General features: G+C 39.7%; 1 protein-coding gene and 1 pseudogene across 2 annotated transcripts in view; both read left to right on the top strand.

Moving 5' to 3' along the window:
* Positions 1 to 14,777, top strand: part of LOC140491846 (protocadherin-10-like) — a 180,773-nt gene that overhangs the window by 96,283 nt on the left and 69,713 nt on the right. The gene's annotated exons all lie outside the window — the stretch shown is intronic.
* LOC140491837 (protocadherin alpha-C2-like) lies at positions 7,114 to 9,219 on the top strand (annotated as a pseudogene).

The following is a 14,777-nucleotide window of genomic DNA, read 5'->3' as shown; positions in this document are numbered from 1 at the left end:
CAAAAGTGACTTGAAGGTAGGAGACAGAGGGTGATGGTGGAGGCTTGCTTTTGAGACTGTGACCAATAGTGTGGAACAAGGATCTGTACTAAGTCCCTTCCTTTTTGACGTTTATATGAATGCTGTGGATGTGAATACAGGAGGTATGATTAGTAAGTTTGAAGATGATGCCAAAATTGGTAGTGTACTGAACAGAAAAGAAGGTGATCTCAGGGTACAATGGGACTTTGATCAGATTGGAAAATGAGTCTAGGAGTTACAGATGGAGCATAATTTAGATAAATGTGAGGTGCTGCATTTTGATAGGGCTATTAAGGGCAGGGCTTACACACTTAATGTTCAAGTCCTTGGGACTGTTGCCGAATAAACAGACCTTGGGCTGCAGCTTCATAGTTCCATGAAAGTGGAATTACAAGTAGACAGTTTAGTGTAGAAGGTGTTTGACACGTGTGCCTTTGTTGGTCAGTGCATTGAGAATAGACGTTGGAAAGCCATGTTGTGGCTCTACAGGATATTGGTTCGATCACTTTTAGACTATTCTGTTCAATTCTGGTCTCCCTGCAATAGGAAAGAGGTTGAGAAACTTGAAAGGTTTGATAAAAAATTTACAAGCATGTTGGATGGTTTGAACTACAGGGAGAGGATGAGTGGGCTGGAGGCTGAGGGGTTATCGAAGTTTATAAAGCCATGAAGGGCATGGATAAGATGAACAGTCAAGGTCTTTTCCACAGGCTAGGTGAGTCCAAGCTAGAGTGCATCAGTTTAAAGTGAGAGAAGAAAAAATTAAAGGGTCTTAAGGGACAACATGTTAATGCAGAGGGTGGTATGTGTATAGAATGATCTGGCAGAGAAAGTGGTAGATGTTCATACAATTATAAAATTTGGAGTCATAGTGTCATAGAAATGTACAGCATGGAAAACAAAACCTTTTGGTCCAACTTGTCCATGCCAACCATATATTCTCGTCCTATTTGCCAACGTTTGGCCGATATCCTTCTAAATTTTTCCTATTGATATATCTATCCAGATGCCAATTAAATTTTATAATTGTACCAACCTCTCCCACTTCCTCCAGCCACTCAGTCTGTACACGTGCCACCTTCTCCATGGAAAAATTATCCTTTAGGGTCATTTTAAATCTTTCCCCATTCAAGTTAAAGCGTTGCCCTTTGGTTTTAGACTCGCCAACCCCAAAGGAAAATACCTTGACAATTTACCCTACCCATAGTTTTATTAATGACTTTATAAACTTATATAAGGTAACCCCTCAGCTTCTGACGCTCGAGTATAACAGCCCCAGACTATTCAGCCTCTCCCTACAGCTCAAACTCTCCAACCTTGGCAACATCCTTGTAAATATTTTCTGAACCCGTTCCAATTTCACTACATCCTTTCTGTAGGGGGAGACCAGAATCACATGCAATATTCCAAAATTGGCCTATCCAATGTTTTGTATGGCTGCAACATGTCCAGCCAACTCCAATACTCAATGCGCTGATCAATAAAGGCAAGCGTACCAAGCACTTTCTTCTGTATCCAATGTACCTGAGACTCCACTTTCAAGGTACTATAAACCTGCACTCCAAGGTACCTTTTCTCAGCAACTCTTTCCAGGGCCTTACCATTAACTGTATAAGTCCTGCCCTGATTTGCCTTTCCAAAGTGCATATCCTCACACTTATCTAAATTAAACTCCATCTGCTACTCTTTGGCCCATTGCCCCACCTGATAAAGATCTCTTTGCACTCTGAGGTAACTTTCTTTGTTGTCCACTACACTTCCAATTTTTGGCGTTATCTGCAAATTTACTAGCCATATCTCCTATATTCACATTCAAGTCATTTATATAAATGATAAAAAGCGATGGATCCAACACCGATCCTTGTGGCACACTGCTGGTCACAGGCCTGAAAAGCAACCCTCCATTACCACCCTCTGCCTTTTACTTTCAAGCCAGTCCTGTATCCAGCTGGCGAGTTCTTCCTGCATTAAGTGTAATCTAAGCTTGTCAATTAGTCTACCACGAGGAACCACTTTGAATGCCTTACTAAAGTGCATATAGTTTACGTTCACTGCTCTGCCCTCATCTATTCTCTTTGATACTTATTGAAAAAACTCATTTCAGTTAGAGAGACACGATTTCTCACGCACAAAGCCATGTTGATTAACACTAATCAGTTCTTCCCTTTCCAAATACATGTAAATCCTATCCCTCAGGATTCCATCCAACAACGTACCCAGCAGCAATATCAGGCTCAGTGATGTGCAATTCCCTGGCTTTTCCTTATCACCTTATTAAATAGTGTCACCACGTTAGCCACCCTCCTGTCTTCTGTCACCTCACTATTACCTCATTAACTATTGAAAATAGGACTGTAACTGAACATGTTTACTCATAAACACAATAGGTAACTTACTAGAAAAATACCCAATTATACTTCTAAGGGGGAACAACGGGTACTTTTTTGGAGCATGAGATTATTTTCAATACAAAATTAGTTAAGTAGATAATGAAAAAATAATAACAAGAGTTCACAATTAGATCAGTTGTAACAGAATACTGTATGAGGGTTATGCAGAGATTACTATTAGCAGAAACCAGAGGGATTTCTGCTCTATTAATTGTAAAGAAAGAGAGCTGTTTGCCTCAGTATTAGATTCATCCGATATAATGACTATAAGAAATTTACTCTTGCCATTTTTCAATATACTTACCTGATGTATCCCTTTCTGTCTCACTAATTTTTGTGCAAGTATAGTTAGCTTTATTTTATTGGCTTAAAAAAGTTAAAATATTCTTGTTTTGACCGAGAATGAGCATAATATCTCTGTATTTGTTTTCGAATGTGAGATTCGATTAAGGAATCTAAACATAATCCATTAATGCCCATTGCCTTATCACTTACATTATTTTTATGCATCACTCTGCTGGATTTTTAAATCTGGCTTATATTATTTACCTTTATTTCTGCTTAACTTTTCTATTTTATTCATTTTACAAACGATCCTATCTTCTTAATAATGAGATTGATAGACCATTAGACCATGATGATGAGACAGTGGGCACTAACAAGTTGAACCTACTTGGCTGAAGTTGAGAACCAGGATTGCTGAGATCTATTTTCCACCTGCCTGTAATGAATATTTACTTCAACAACTGTCTGTCGTTTGGCACAAACCAATCAATCTAGTTTCAGTCTAATTTCCCTTTGCTAAATTGAATCTATTCTACTGTACTAGATCTTTACCAAATGTTGCCAACTTTTCTTTCTATTGTATCTAATTGTGATGGTTTTCGAAACAGAAAATGTTATCAGCAGATATTGTCTGATGAACAAAATTACTTTGATGGTATTTTGACATCCCAGATGCAGACCAATTCTCCATTTCGTTCTTCAATTGTATTCACTATCTCAGACGTTACTCTGCGCATTTCACAACTTCGCATTTTTGAAACATGTACCTTCTAAAATCAGTATATTTTGTATTCCTCTTAAATGTTATCTTTTATTTATAGTAATACAGTTTATAAATATTTGTGTTCATTTCCTCCTCTCATAATACAACTTGCATCAGCATGTATCAGCTCTCTGCCAACACTATCTTTGTGGAAACATTTTGAAGCCTCCATTTCAAGTGAATGGTGCAACATTTCCAGAAAATGACATACACACTCAAAGTGACTACTCCCTATATGTAATGTGTTTCCTCTGCCACATTCTATGATGTACAAGTGCAAGGGAACTTTGTTTAGATCGCATATTTATTCAACATTATTTCAATTTGAGCAAGTATATCACAAGTTACAAGCCTTTCAAGTAGCATAAATTTATCTTTGACGAATGACTTCCATTAGCCTAAACTATACACCACTTATTTTATAAAATAAGCCCTGTGTTCCAGGAATAGGTCGAATAAATCTTGTCTGACCTATCCAAAGTGTTTTCAGTGTAATCATTGCAATCTTCCAACGCAAAGGGGCACCCTTTGAGATTGCAGAGATCAGGAACCCATGATCACATTGCAAGTGGTTCGCTCATCTGTATATTTTAAGTTCGTTTGGGAATTTAGTGAACATTACTTGGTATACAATTATTTATTATATTTAACTAGCCAATCATTATGTTGCTTTTGTAAATTTGTCATGCCTTTCAACTTGTGCAGTGTAACTTTTTGGTTACAATTTTTCTTCAAATTCCAGATCACTTTATTCATTTGAGACATGAATGAATAAGGCGATAGCAGACAGTCTGGTCCAGCAACTCAAGGAACATAGAACATAGAACATTATAGCACAGTACAGACCCTTCAGCCCTCGATGTTGCACCGACCTGTCATACCAATCTGAAGCCCATCTAACCTACACTATTCCATGTACATTCATATGCTTGTCCAATGACGACTTAAATATACTTAAAGTTGGCGAATCTACTACTGTTGCAGGCAAAGCATTCCATACCCTTACTACTCTCTGAGTAAAGAAACTACCTCTGACATCTGTCCTATATCTATCACCCCTCAATTTAAAGCTATGCCCCCTCGTGGTCGCCGTCACCATTCTTGGAAAAAGGCTGTCCACCCTATCTAACCCTCTGATTATCTGATATGTCTCTATTAGGTCACCTCTCAACCTTCTTCTCTGTAACGAAAACAGCCTCAAGTCCCTCAGCCTTTCCTCGTCAGACCTTCCCTCCATATCAGGCAACATCCTAGTAAATCTCCTCTGTACCCTTTCCAAAGCTTCCACATCCTTCTTATAATGCGGTGACCAGAACTGTACACAATACTCCAAGTGCGACCGCACTAGAGTTTTGTACAGCTGTAGCATACCCTCATGGTTCCGGAACTTGATCCCTCTATTAATAAAAGCTAAAACACTGTGTGCCTTCTTATCAATCCTGCCAACCTGGGTGGCAACTTTCAAGGATCTGTGTACCTGAACACCAAGAGCTCTCTGCTCATCTACATGACCAAGAATCTTACCATTAGCCCAGTACTTTGCATTCCAGTTACTCCGACCAAAGTGAATCACCTCACACTTGTCCGCATTAAACTCCATTTGCCACCTCTCAGCCCAGCTCTGCAGCCTATCTATGTCTCTCTGTAATCTACAACACCCTTCATCACTATCCACAACTCCACCAACCTTAGTGTCGTCTGCAAATTTACTAACCCACCCTTCTATGCCCTCATCCAGGTCGTTTATAAAAATGATGAACAGCAGTGGACCCAACACTGACCCTTACGGTACAACACTGGTAACTGGACTCCAGGATGAACATTTCCCATCAACCACCACCCTCTGTCTTCTTTCAGCAAGCCAATTACTGATCCAAACTGCTATATCTCCCACAATCCCATTCCTCCCCATTTTGTACAATAGCCTACTGTGGGGAACCTTATTGAACGCCTTGCTGAAATCCATATATACCACATCAACCGGTTTACTCTCATCTACCTGTTTGGTCACCTTCTCAAAGAACTCAATAAGGTTTGTGAGGCACGACCTACCCTTCACAAAACCGTGCTGACTATCCCTAATCAAATTATTCTTTTCTAGATTATTATAAATCCTATCTCTTATAACCTTTTCCAACACTTTACCAACAACTGAAGTAAGGCTCACTGGTCTAATTACCAGGATTGTCTCTAATCCCCTTCTTGAACAGAGGAACCACATTTACTATCCTCCAGTCTTCTGGCACTATTCCTGTGGACAATGACGATTTAAAGATTAATGCCAAAGACTCGGCAATCTCCTCTCAGGCTTCCCAGAGTATCCGAGGATAAATACCATCTGGCCTTGGGACTTATCTATTTTCACACTCTGCAAGATTTCTAATATGGTAGGGCTTTTGCCCGAAACATTGATTTCGCTGCTCGTTGGATGCTGCCTGAACTGCTGTGCTCTTCCAGCACCACTAATCCAAGATTTCTAATATGTCCTCCTTGTGAACCTCAAACACACCTATCTAGTAGCCTGTATCTCAGTAATCTCCTCGACAACATTGTCTTTTTCTAGAGTGAATACAGTTGAAAAATATTCATTTAGTGCTTCCCCTATCTCCTCTGACTCCACACACAACTTCCCACTAGTGTCCTTGATTGGCCCTAATCTTACTCTCGTCATTCTTTTATTCCTTAAATACCTATAGAAAGCCTTAGTGTTTACCCTGATCCTATCCACCAACAACTTCTCAAGTCACCTCCTGGCCCTTCTGAGCTCTCTCTTTAAGGAACTTTACTTACGTTTTAAGTACTATTTCACAAGCAGTACAGGTGTACTACAGCCCTTGCTTTCTGATTCAGCTTAGGACATGTGTCAATATTTGGTTTCTCTTCTCCCTCTGATACTTGTTTGCTACCACACGGAAAACAGGATCAAATTTGATATGTGCTCTGGTCACTGACACATTTTACTCTATTAACTTTTTCCAAGCTACAAAACACATCAGTTAAATCGCTACATTTTAATTGGCCTTCGTGAAGAGAGCTTTATTGTCTGCCATCATCCTAAATTATACTACTTAATTTCTTTGTTTGGAATGTTAATTTAATTGACTTTACACCTTTTGCACTTTTGGGGCAATGGGTGAGAATGCAGATAATGAGAAAGCATAATCTTTTCTTGGACTGAGATAACCTATAAATGACTTACAAAGTGGTAAAAAAGAAGTAAACAGACAGGGTTCACGACTATGCTGGAACTTGGAAATTCCATGAATTATCAAAAAAATACTAGGAAGATCACAATGAGCTTGTTTCGTGAACTGAGGGAATGGTTGAGTTAGGTACAGTATATACTGAAAGATTTGTGGTGTAGGTAATGAGAACTTTTTTGACGTTGCTTATAATTTCTAAATGAAGGCAATTACAGAAGGTGTACTATTGGATCACAGGAAAATGCAATAAGGAATTTGAGCTCATTAAATGTGGGCCAAAAATATAAACTAATGCCAGCAGCATATTTGTGGAAACTGACAATAGGCTTGAAAGGTAAACATATAGGTTCACTGTAATAGATGCATTTTGACTGCAGCATGACAGCAGAGAGTGGGCTATAGCAAACAAATACCATAATACCTAATATTGTGAAAATAATCTAAATCAAAATTCGGCACCACCCAGTTTAATGTTACACTGCTGGATGAGAATGACAATGTACCTGTTTGCGAACAAGACTTCCATCATACAACCACTATCGAAAACGTGCACAAAAATACTTTAATTTTGAAGGTCACTGCGGTGGATATGGACGAAGGCATTAATGGTGAGGTAGTTTATTCTTTCAGCGATCGCACTCCTGATCGAGTGTGGGAGATATTTAGCTTAAACTCAGCGATCGGAGAAATCAGAGCAATCGGCGCGGTAGACTTTGAAGAAACGCATAATTATCAGATTGTAGAACAAGCTGTGTACCGAGGTCCACTTTCACGGCGAGTGCATTGTAAAGTTTTAGTAAAGGTCACTGATGTTAATGATAATATTCTAGAAATAATATCAACTTTACTGTCAAGCCCTGTTCCAGAAAATACTGCTTGGAACACTGTAGTAGCTGTTCAAAGAGCGACAGACTCACAAACGACTGTTTATTTCTGAATAGACAGGGGTATTCCTCTTAAACAACTCCTTTAATAATTACTCCAGGCTAGTCACTCATGGTGAAATAGACCGTGAAAAAATGCCAGAGTTCAACATTATCATAACGTGTGCGGATGCTACCTCCTCCCCCCCCCCCCCCCCCCCCCCACCTCTCTCGGCCAACACAACCATCTGTGTTGAAATCTCAGACATATATGACAATGCGCCACGCTTTATCCATAATTGTTATCGGTACTTCAATTGGTTATGTATCAGCCTTTGACACGGATTCAATCAAAATACTCAAATATCAATAACTATTGATATTTTGGATGGTTTGGTACACGAGTTGCCCGTATACACATTCGTGTCAATAACTTCGAAAGTCTTTTGATTTTGAGCCGCTTAAAACATTTCGTTTCTGAGTTCAAGCAAAACATGCCGGATTCCCTCAGCTTAAGTGCAGCGCAAACGTAGATGATAACTCCCCGTAATCATGTCTCCATTATCAATCAAAGGGAGAACAGTGCATGAGACAACACCAAGATCTGCTCACCCAGGTTATCTGGTTGCAAATGTGACAGCCACTGACGCAGATTCTGGATTGAATGCTCGCATTTTTTACCAATTCAACCAACCGATAGATGGCAACCTGTTGACTGTAACTCCAGAGACAGGAGAATCCTGGACTATTCGCCGTTTTAAGGATAAAGATCCATCGAGACAAATGATAGTCATTCGTGTGAGAGACAATGGAACCCCTTCGCTTTCAGGTAAAGTCACCATCAGTGTATCCGTGCAAGATGATACTGCAGAAAACGCATCTCATACCGGCGCGTTGATGAACTCTCAGCTATGGATATACGATTTAAAATTTTATTTGATTATCTGTTTTGGTACAATTTCATTCCTATTGTTTCTGGCGATTGTGATCCTCAGTATTAAGGTGCATAGAGGTAGAAATGGAGCTAAGACCTTCTGTTGCTCGTGGCAACATTACATATTTCCAGAAGGGATTCGCTGTGCGGAAAACAAAAAGCTAGTGTTAACGCTCAAATTGGATCCAATTCCACTTTGGAACATGGAAGCAGGGCGTTGGAGCGTTCACTTCCCTGTGCGGTGCCTCAAGCTTCAAGCTTGGATGATTTTCGATTTCTTAGATGACATGACAACAACTATGAGTGATGTTTGTTCTACCATCTGGATCCCAAAGGAATATGGAAAGACGTCACAACCGATCTGCAAGGAAAACTGCGAATTTCACAAGGTGAGTGGTACTTCCCTTCTGCACTGATTGGTAATGGCGATGTATCCTGGACTCGCAGTCGGGAGATCTGGGCTTGTCATCGAGAAAATGTATATTTAAGAACCATGTGTCGGCGATGCAGTCTTTTTCATTTAAAGCTACTTCGTGAATAATCTACGTTAGGGAAACGTGAACACTAAGGACAAAAACAGAAATTGCTGGCAAAGCTCAGCGGGTCCGGTAGCATCGGAGGAAATAAATCAGAGATAATGTTTCGGGTCGAGTGACCAGTCCTCAAAAAGGTCTGAGGAAGGGTCATTCCACACGAAAGGTTAACTCTGATTTCTCTGCACAGATGCTGCCAGACCTGCTGAGCTTTTCCAGCAATTTTTGTTTCCATTTCTGATTTACACTAACCGCAATCGTTTCTGGTTTCCTTTTTGGGTGAATACTAAGGTGCTGAATCAAGTTTTGGAAAACAAAGCTGATTATCAATATCATCAGGTTGCGCCTGAAGAAGTCTGCTGTTCTTAACATGGACAGCTTGTCTGGCTACAAAATTTGATTGAGCCACGACTGTCAGGCGGCCATAGCAAGGCTTAGGAAGTCTGGAAAAGGAACGGTTTGTCCAGTAAGTGCTCTGCGCAGCTCAAGGGTGTGATCTGCTCCTCCAAGCAAGGTTATTTAAGATGCTGGAAAGTTGCTGAAAAAAGCAGCTCCTCTGATCAGATGCTTTTACTGCAACTATTTGAGGTAATGCAAGATTGAAATCGTTGATGACTGGAGAACTAGTTTTACTCAGCCCAGGCATACAGCCATGGAGGAGAATCTGCAGTACAGGGACGGTGAATGTATAACTGGGCTGGTGAAAAGTCCCTGGGATAGTGACGAGTGATTGACGAGGAGGGAGGTGGCTGATTCAGTGAGTCAACTGCATTTGTGAGCGAGTTGTTGCGAGATTGGCCCTAAAGTTGAGTAATTGGGACTGGGTGAGAAAAAATGAGTGTTTGGGGTGGATATGAGTAACGGAGTTTGGTGATTAATTGACTGTGGGTGACTAAATACCAGCAGCGAGTTGAATTAGTGACTTGGCTCGATGATTGAGTTAGTGGCTATGCATGGGTGGGAATATGACTGGGAGGCAGTGGGTGGATGGCTGAGTGCATGAGTGAGTGGGACTAATTCGAACATGCACAGGCATACATTTCACCGAACCATCCTCCGACTCCTCCCATCTCCACGTAACAACATTGACATGGATAGGGCGAAAACTCAAAATGAAACGCAAATCACTTCACACCCAGACTTGCATACGGTACGGTGAAAAGTTTTGTCTTGCGTGCAGTTCAGCAAATCATAATAGATGTGACGATGCTGCACCTTTAAGAAAGTTATGCCGTCCTTGACTTTTATTTTCAGAATCGTTAAAGACACAGGTTCCGAAAAGTCTAAGTTGAAGGGTTTTCGGGCTAATTTTATTATAGCTATCAGATTCAGTCTCAGGCAAAAGGCCTTTCAGTTGATATAAAAAAAAACACTTGTACAATGAAAGGGAAGTGGCCATTTCTCCCAGCTCAGACTTTCGCTGGTTTGATTTAATTTTTAGCAGCAGTGTTGTAAAACCTGCTGGACACAAAGAAGAAGGTCAGACCGATTCTCCTCTCTTTCTCTCTCTCTCTGAGTTTTGTCTGAAAAGAACCTGTATTTGATTTTTACCTTTGAGCCAAGGGGTGTTTATGGGGATTGTTGCAACTATTTGGAACAGCATCATTAAGTTGGGATGATCTGCTGGTTTTTTGGGTAGGTTACGTTATTCGGTATTCTGTTCTCTTTTGTGTTTCATTCGGTAATCGTGTAAATACATTCTGTTTTGTTTAAACCTATGTGGTTTGACGAGCTGAGTCACCCCTGGGATATCTGCGTTACGCCTGCTGTAAACAACTAGCAAAGTTAGGGTCTGGGTTACTTTCTTGAAATGTTTTGAGGGGACTGACTTGGTCCAAAACAGAAACAAAGACACAAAGATCGCAGGGTGCTTGAACAAAGTGAAGAATATAAACTTACTACTGCAAAGAAGGTATGCACAAAGCAAGATCGACATTAGATTTTAAATTTGAGGAGTTCCTTCAGAAGTATAATAATGGCAGGGAAGAAGCTGTTATTGAACCTGTTGGTTCATGTCTTTCCAAGATGAGGTGATGGAAGGACAGTTAGTCGCAACATTTTAGTAGGGCACCTGTCTTCCCTCCTTCACTGGTGTTCAGGATTTTGTGCATAGACTTCAATTTTTGCTCCATCTCTGCTTTATTTCCTATATACCAGAAAGGAAGAACTTACTAGTTAGCTATGCTGATCGAAGCTTTTAAGTTGTTACTTCCATGAATTTCTCATTGAAATAACCAATACATTGCTTCCAATATCATCCCTCCAATCACTGTTTAAATTTGTCACAAGGCTTAGCTTTCTGAAACTTGTTGACTGACAGAATATGTCTTTCCCTAAGCGAAAAGACTGGATAACAGCACAATCAAGTAACAACATAGTCATTCGACCAACGTGTGTATGCTTGTTCATTATAAAAACACTCCTGTCAGTGCCATTCTTTCTTGATCCTTTCATCACCCAGAAAGCTAATTTCCTTCGAGTCATGGTAGCCGGTGGTGTAGCCTGGTGATATTGCTACTTCAGACTACAGTTCTGCGATATGTTCGCATCCCATTGTTGTAGTTATGGAAATTTAAATTCAACGAAAAACTAGTCTAATGGCTAACCACTAAAATCCCATCTAATTTATTAATGTACTTCAAGTAGGTCTGCTGTTCTCAACTGTCCTGGCCTACATGTGACTCCTGACGCCCACAATTTGATTGTCTCTTAATTCAGGGCGGGCAATAAATGCTAACTCAATTCAATAAACAAATAAGATGTCAAACTCAATTTGCCATCAAAATAATTCAACGTTTCAGCATTCGCTGCTCTTTCACACGTTCTGCGTCACCGCCATTCACTCACGTAAAAAATGTTATCCTTCACATCGATGTATTTCGTGCCCAGAAGCAAACTCCTTGTTCTGTAGCAACAACATGATTTGCTTTTTTTTGTGCTTGTAAAGACCAGTTAAACTATTGCAATTGTGTGAAATGTTTCTGCCTCGTTTCTTCAAAGGAAAATTATCTTAGTATCTTCATTTTTTTTTGTTTCAACCTCTCATTACTGGAACGATGCTTTCGATTCCAATTTTAACCCTTTCAAGAATTCCTGATTTCATTTTTATAAATATGTTTGGTTAATGAAGCAGTATCAGAATTTGACAGATCTATGCTTCTTTTACTCAATTAGCTCAAACTTCTCCAAATGTTGCTTTCTGTTTTTCCTTATTGTTGTCTCTATAATATTACCCCTCACAGATGTTTAACAGTTTGTTCAAGGAATTTTTAAAAAATGCACTTTTGAACATTGTCATAATTCAATTCTCTGCGTACTTCATTGTGTTTAGGAATAACGGAAGATTACAGCAAGGCTTTCATCTCATCTCTACTCCCAGATGTTTTGTAACCTCTGATTTTCTTTCCCTGTAGACTTGTTCTTCTTTCTGTCTGTCCATGCGTGGAGGCACATATCATACTGACAGCAGGATAATCATCCCGGTTTTGTTTTCAAACTCGGACCAAATCAATTTTGCTTTTGCGTCTTCAAATAAATCATTTCTTTCCAAAACCAAAGTAATCACAATCAGAGATGTCGCTGACGTTTTTTTTCCTTTTCCAATGTTTTCTAAACACTTCGCGACTTTGAAAACTAATCAGCCAATCATCACTATGTTTAAGCTAAGTTTTTGATACTGTCACTGCTCCACTTACCGGCATGACTATTGGCATTTACATCTACGAACTGTCTTCATTGTGTGGTGCGTGCTTGCATAAATGTGATGCACATTGGTTCTTAATATTTCGTAGTACTTAAGCCTTTTGTTTACCACAGTATTACTTCTCTTTAAAATACTGTTCAATGTTATCGCTTTTTAATCAAGATTTAATTGATTTTTTCCACGTTTGCATGTAGGTTTCACACCGCCACCGCCCACCCCCATTCCCCTGTTAATTTCCTTTAAATGCTTTGCTGTCACACCTTAAAATGGGCATTTATCATAACACTGTTAAGATGCCAGTGGCAACTTTTGAAATTCCACCTTTTCCAAAAAATGGTTGCATAGTCCCAAGACATTGGCGCCATTTCCCACACTCACACAATGTCTCAGTCCTATATATCGACCTGAGACCAAGTTTTTTAGGACGTGGCAATGGGAGTAACGGAGCTATCACGACCTTTGAAGTCTTATAGTTTAGGCTTCTAGATTGTAGAAAATCTGGCCATTTATCTCGACAGTAATACTGTTGGCGTAGATGTGTGCACAACGTCTAGCTCACATCCTTAACAGGTCAAACTGAAACGTGACGCTCAATCCATAAAAAGGCTGTTGACTGTTAACTGTCCTCTTTCATGGTCCACTGTGTCACTCAGTAAAATGGCAATCAGGGATGAACAACAAATGATATCCTTGACAATGATGCCCACATCTCATGAAAAAATAGGAATAAAGTATACTGCACGCTCTTTCTGTACTCTTTTACCTTCGTATCATGGAAGTAACATATATGGAAATTATGATGACTGTTATATCAATGTGCTTCTGTCCTCCGAAGGCACTTGAAATAAAAACAAAATGCACTTCTAATATTTGACGTTCCTATTTTGCAGTCAACTTCTTATGGCCGTAAACTATCTTAAAGCCTCATACCTTTGGCATTACCACCATGTGGAAAATAACATCTAGAAAACTGTCATCCTCCCTGAACGTGGCAATGACTCTAAATGTATGCCAAGTTCAGAAACCCTAAACGAGAGCTCAAGCAGCTGATAATACTTCATGAATATCTGTTCACCCACGACACCCACCTCCGAAGATGCACAGAGTGCAGCAGTTGCATGCAACAGGCCAACACTTGACCATCCATGATTAGGAAAAGCTTGGCCCCGCATTTACCTACTGCATTGATTCAATTATTACTTACAGTAACGTATATCGACTTGCTGTATGCTAATACTCCTGATACCAATTAACTTACTGTTGCCCATAACCGAATTAAACTTGAGCTCATCAGTTTAACTCAGTGACTGGGCCATATAGATGCTTATGCATACTCCACAACTGAAAAATAAAACTGAATGTCGGTATCTTCAGAAATCAAGGAAGATACAATCCAATGTGCCTGCGATATTACATATCATGAAGTCTGCTTGAGTGAACTGGCCATTTCTTTCACTTTTGTTTTAGGATTTATTCCTTAATTGTGTCTGTTTTCCTTTCTTGGTATGTGTAGCAGGAGTGGGAGGAGGAGGAGTCTTGGAATAAAAAAAAAGATTGGGTCTAACTTATACACATAACTTTGACTACTTTGGCATTTAACATTGCTCCGCTGAAGCAGCTGTAACATTAATACATGTTTAAATATGAATTCGTTATGAACAAAGTCTGGCACTGGTTATGTAAATGATCCAGGTAGATAATTTTTGAGGGGGGTGGGGTGGGGGGGGGAGGGCAATTAATGTCTAATTTCACCATATTATGAAAATAGGGATAAGGATTCTGATTTGACTTGGCTGTCTGCCTCCATGTTGCAACATAATTTATGACAGCTTCATGACCACCATTTGTGAAATAAGATTGATAAATGAAATTAATTAATTTAGTTGATTTTGAAATCCATGAGCTGCTGTGATGGGTTCTGAGTACATGTCACCAGAGCATTAAAATTTACCATCGGGTTACAAGTCTATTGACAAAACTATTATGTTAGTATATATTAATTCCAGCCAACATTGAGACAAAATGCTGCATCACAGATGTTGGGAGACAAGAAAAGATCAGATTAGTAAATTCACGTTCACA

This window comes from Chiloscyllium punctatum, chromosome 20, assembly GCF_047496795.1.
Source record: "Chiloscyllium punctatum isolate Juve2018m chromosome 20, sChiPun1.3, whole genome shotgun sequence".
Taxonomy (NCBI): Eukaryota; Metazoa; Chordata; class Chondrichthyes; order Orectolobiformes; family Hemiscylliidae; genus Chiloscyllium; species Chiloscyllium punctatum.
Note: the sequence above shows the minus strand (reverse complement) of the source record. Positions and strands in the feature narration are given on the sequence as shown.